Source organism: Pezoporus occidentalis, unplaced genomic scaffold, assembly GCF_034315485.1.
Source record: "Pezoporus occidentalis ecotype Australia unplaced genomic scaffold, CSIRO_AGI_Poc_V1 ctg23, whole genome shotgun sequence".
Taxonomy (NCBI): domain Eukaryota; kingdom Metazoa; phylum Chordata; class Aves; order Psittaciformes; family Psittacidae; genus Pezoporus; species Pezoporus occidentalis.
In genome coordinates this window covers 11,497,914-11,503,913 of record NW_026914180.1, presented here as the reverse complement: position 1 = coordinate 11,503,913, position 6,000 = coordinate 11,497,914, and positions in this window count along the sequence as shown.

Here is a 6,000-nt window from a genome sequence, read left to right as displayed (position 1 = left end):
TTTGATTGCTCAGTGCTTTCTCCAGCTTCAGGGTAGCTTAGCAGATTTTGGGATGGCTGATCACTCCCATTTAAAGGGCTTGGAAATGAACCATTTCCTGTCTCTCTATCATTTGAGCACTTTGTTTATACAGTATCTTCCAGCCATTTGATAATATATGCACCTAAGGGATCACAGCTGTCTCTTGTATGCATTTATATTTGTTTTAGAACATGCACTGACCCAAGGCAATAATCATAATAGAAAAAAGGTATTTTTTTTAGAATAGTTGAAGAGAGACTCAGAAAATCTGTATCTTCATTCTGCACAGTGAAAATGGAGAAACAGAAAATGAATGGCTTGGAAGAGATGAAAATCAAAGCACCTGAAACATGGAGATTCTCAGATATATCAAAGGGTGACGACATGAAGTTAATATGGATGCCTCTGTCTCTTTGGTGTAGCAAACACTAAAAAATCGGAACAAGCTTCACCAAGATGGTGATTTACAAGGCATATACTGGGACCTGTCCTGTTTGCCCACATAAATGCAAAAGAAGGAAGACATGTCGTAATTCTTGTTAAAATGAATATTCAGATAAGATATAATGAGTTTTCCTAATGAAAGGTAATCAAAAAAGATCTTGAGGTTCACTGCAAAGCACAGTGGTGTCAATAATAGTATCTGCAATAATGCCTACTAACACTTCTGATAATTTCTTCCAGGTCATTTCAAGGCTCTGTCAGGTTTCATTAATACACTCCCTAGGACTCCTGAATCAAAAACAGACAGTGATTTTTGGGTCATCCTTCCTGCTGCCTGTCATGGATTTAAGTGTGTTTCTTGCTAAGAAAAATAGTTAACAAACCACCTAAAATAATTGTTTGAAATGCATGGGAAGTTATGAAATGCAGCTATAAGCTGCAGAAGTTTGAGACTTCTGAGAAAGAACAGAGACCTGCACTGCTGAATTATAAGCTTTTTATTCATGGAGTCACAAGGAGTACCATGGAATAAAATTGTAGGTAGATCAAAGCTCTAAGAAAAAAAAACAAACCAAACCCCAGCTTTGTGTGAAGTTATTCCTGTAGATTAGAATGAAACCAAATCACAAGATAAAGTGAGAAAATGAATAGATGGCTGTGAGGTCGACAATGATCAGTCCAAACTGCAGCACTGCAGGAATACAGTATAATTAGCTTGTAGCAGCCAGAGCAAAACCAATTTAAGAAGCAAATTTAAAGAACCTATAAAAATCCAGGTTTAATTCTTAGCTCTAGACTGAATAAAGGCACGTCTGGACCCAAGTCTGACTAAATGTAAGGGTAGGATAAGGCTTCTTCAAGGCATATCACTATTCTATTAGTAGCAGCAGACAACCCAATGATAAAGGAGCCAATGTTCTTCCTACCTTCATACTACATATCTGCCTCCATTACTGAAATAGAACCAGTGGGTTTGAGAGTCCTACTGTATCCTAAATGGTTAAGTTTTGCTTCTGCTATCTGGTTAGCAGGTGGACCAATACTTTCAGATGTCAAAACTAACTATGAAAAAAATCAGTAAAAGCAGTTCAGATCTATATCCCTGGGAAAACCAGACAAAACTACCACTAGTTTTTCATAATTAGAAATAAATAGGGAATTTTATTCATTTAATTTTACACATCTAAAATCTTTAAATATGAACTATTAATTTAAACTATTCTATAAAGAAGTGAAATGGCTACCATAACAGGAAAATTCTCCCCATTCTCAGGCAGGTGTTTGAAACAGTGCATATAACTTGCACTTTGGAAATGATGTACAACTTAGGCAGTGGCAGATAAGCTGAATGCTAGCCTTGAGGGCTAACTGACCACATCTGTAGTAGCATTCCATACTTTTGATGTATTGATCATAAAAAACAACACAAACTTTGGAAAATATGAAAAACAGAGTCGGCAGTAAGGGCACTTGACAAAAACATTGGGTTCAGAATCATCTGCACTCATGCCAGTCACATTACACCTCCAGACTGTGAAGTAAGAATGTACATTTTCTGTATCTTTTTGTGTTGTTTTGCACTAGGGGACCACAGTTTGGAATCCAGTTTGTTTGTTATACACAGGTTTGTATATCACAATATAAACATTAAATATGAATTCCTTTAGTTCAAAGAATATTATATGCATAAAGTAGTAGGGGAAAATATTTGCTGAATATTAAAGACTTTCTTTAGCCTGAACTATCTGAGCTAAGAAGTGAGCTAGAAGAGAAACATGAGAGCAGCCTGAAAATACTTCTGCCTGTAAAGATGATCTTTGCATTTCTAAGTGCATTACACTGTGACAAGGAATCCCCAAACCTGACTAAAACCTTCAGGTGTTTAATAATCACACAGACCTTTACCTTTAGGCAAACCCTCTATTCTAGCGCTTCTAGAGCTTCTTCACCTTCTGTTGTAGAACTGTGGTTGCATCTCAGGAGGTATGTGTATAGGTGTGCTTACTATATTTAGTATACACACAATATGTTGTTGGTTAAAATGTATATATTGTTAATCATCAACAGCTCCAAAGCAAGCTAGTAAAAAGGTTGAAAGCTCTATCACCATTGGTGTCTAATTAAGTGCCTTTAACAAGTATGTGCCAGTATGAAACCACAAAGGTCAGACTTGTGCTGAGCTGTGCCCAGAAGAAATGGCAATCTGTATTAAGGTTCACAACCTGTGTGAAATGAGACTTGATTAAAATAATACAAGTTGTTCGCTCTGGGGTGGTTCTTTATGTGAAAAGAACAAAACTTACCACACGTAACTGTGCAGTAAAAATAGCACTGAAATCTTCTCATGTGCATTTAAAGTAGTGCTTAGCATTGTTATAAAACACATGGTTCAGTTATAATGTGGGGTCAACTAATGCAAGGAGCAAGAACAGCGTTAAATTAAAGAAAATGGGAGATCTGACTATCAGTTTAGCACTATTAGTCATGATGAGAAGTGAAATGAAGTTCATGACCCCGTCTACTCTGATTCTACTCTTTGCTCCTTTGTGTCCTTCATCAGAAGGCACTTCCTCAAGGAGATTCATAAATCCATAGTTTTCTCCAACGAACTGGCACACACTTATTCTAACTGTTCTATCTACCATACTTTTATAAACAGACAAGGAAAACCTGCTACTCTGAGGAAAGTTTCTACTTCCTCTGCTTGTGACTGACAAATGTTTGGTATTTTTCTCTTAAACTGGTTGGTGACATCCTCACAGCATTTCTTAAGTCTGTCTATATGTTGTGCACATTTACAATATACATTACATTGTATACAGTGCATAGCAAAGAAGAACCAAATATAATGCATATAACCTATTTATTACCTATAGTAATAAGCTGGTACCAGTTTATTTCAGCTTGGAGAGTAACATGGTCTTTTCCAAAAAAGCAGTTACCACTTAACTTTTCATAAGCAAGAGTACTAACAGCATCTTCAGTAAGACCTTTCTGCCATAGGGTAATCCATCTTTTGCAATAATAGCTATTAAGAGCCATAAACTAATTGTAGATAATGGCCTACCATTCAGCGGCAGTAATTCAGCCACTTTTTTCAAGATATATGGATTTAAGTTGACCATTTTAAGACCTCGGTGTGCATGAAAAAAAAAAGGGAATAGATTGTGAAAATACTTGTTGAAAGTAGCTCAGATTATCCTTCATTAGTCACCTACAGATTATGTCATTGAAATAAGAGTCTGGATTTCAAGTGAACTTTCAACGACCTTGTGTTGCAAACAAGATAGTGATGCAAAACAACCAGCAGGCCATGAGTAGCTGGGTCATCAGAGCAGCATCAGCTGAGTGAAAAGATGTTCTGTGCTTCCCAAGCTGATAGAGGGAACCGGAGTGTCCTGCACCATGAAAGACAGAGAATCTGGAGAAATGTGGCTTATTTGGCAGGCCTTATGTGATGAAGAAGAAAGGCCAAAGAAATGCAAAAGGAAGATAATATGGCCTACAGCAAGAAAAAACACATTTGAATATGTGGGTAATGGGTACAAAGTGGTATTGCTTCCTGCATGTAACTGTTCAGAGTTGGTGCTTAGGGTCAGAGATCTTTCACACAAAGTGGTGGCAACCAACTTCTCCTTGCCTCAGGATCAGAACCGTATGATAGCTGTGGGGGAGGAATCAGTCAAAATGAGCTGTAGGTGGGACTGAATTGTAATTAAGTTCATTCCTTCCTTTTGCCTGCCATCTTCTGAGGATTGATTAAAAAAGAAACTAGTAGAACATATAATGAGGAGGTCCTTTCTAATCTAATCTCAACACTAAGTGTTTTCCTGCTTTTTATTTCTGTCTTGTGAAACATGCTTGAGGTAAACTAATACCTTCACAGCCCGCCTACTTTGATAATCCTGTGCTCCCATCACTTCATGGAGTTGTTAAGAGTTTCCAGATGTTGAAGGATAGTTTTCAGAAGGCTCCAGTGGCTGTCTCCTTACAGCTTCCCAGACATATCAATTACCATCTCCATCCAGTTTGCCTTTCCTCTTTACTTCTTAAAAATCACAGTAAAAAATAAAAAGAAAATTATAATTATTTTTTATTACATATTCAATGGGGTTTTTTTTTTCAGTCACATAGATAGAAAGTGGTCACATCTACGCCTTCATTTTGGGTTTTTTATTTTTTTCCTTGCTGATACAGCTACGGGAAACAGAGTCACATTAGAAAGTTAAAAGCAGAGAAAGATAAGACACTGAAGTCTACTTAGTAGTCTCAAAAGGCAAAATAGGATTGGGATCATTAATAATATTCCTAAAAGAAAAGGTAAGGCAACAAATAGAAATGGTATGCTAACAGTTATGAAGCTGGTAAATAAATATTTAATAGGAAGATTGGTATGAATATTTAATTAATGAATTCATGTAAAGGTATCAGGCCTGATATAGAAAACATTGATGCTCCCTGATAGGTAGATTATTTGTTAAAGGCATAGTGTCCGGGTCCCTGACATGGAGAACACTGCCTTGACAGGTATGTGGAAGAGAAAGGGTGTAACAAGGTGTGCTTTTCTGTCTTCTGACATGGGATATGTGTGGCACGGGGTGGGTCTTCTTCATGCTAAGCGTGCCTTAGTAAGGCATAGAGATATTTTTATAATAGTATTTGAGCAGTGAGGGAAGCATAAACTGCACTAAAGAAAAATATATTAACAGTAAGAAATCATAAAAAACAGTAGGTCAGCCCAGGCAATTTACTTCTGAACAAACGGCATAAACCACATAAACCAACATGTTACACAGGGAATAAAGGTGTTCAAGATGAAAATGATGCATGAAGAATGTTAATCTTACAGTGTGAGATGCTGCCAGGGTCTCCAAAGACACATCCACACCTGTTGCCTCCTGGAGTGTAGAAATCCACCTTTTAGGTTCAGCTAACAGACGGGTTGGTACCCCCACTCCCTTCTTCCAAGCCGGAGGATTTAAAAGTGCATGGCAACTGCCAGAGATACTTCTATAATGCAGACATTTATTGAGAATTGTGAAGGTTGGCCATTTTTTTTCCCTGATTTTTTTGATAATTCTCTTTGCAGCTCATGTCACGTGAAATACTTGTTTCCTCAGGCAAGCCCTTCATCCTCAAGCCTCTCATTGTTAAATCCCTCAGTCTTTGTCATGGCAACACCTGCCAAACCTTCTGCTTGCCTTGCCCCTTTGAGAGCGCCACCTGACCTCTCTCTGGTACCAAAGGTGCTCCAGTAAGACTACAATTCCTGTTTCAATTGGATCTCACCCATTATGGAAACAACTGTAATAAAACACAGAGCACGGTGCACAGTAGTGCTGTACAATGACAGGGACATGAATCAAATCTTTGAGAGATGAATAAAGACAATGTAAATTGAAATAGGACAATATGGTTACTGAAGGTGGAATTAAGTTTGGACACATGATAAGACTCCATTCACCTGTGAAAAATGCCAGAAGACTTTTTAATGAGGTTTTCAGTTATAAATGTTGAGAAACCATCAGTCCTGAG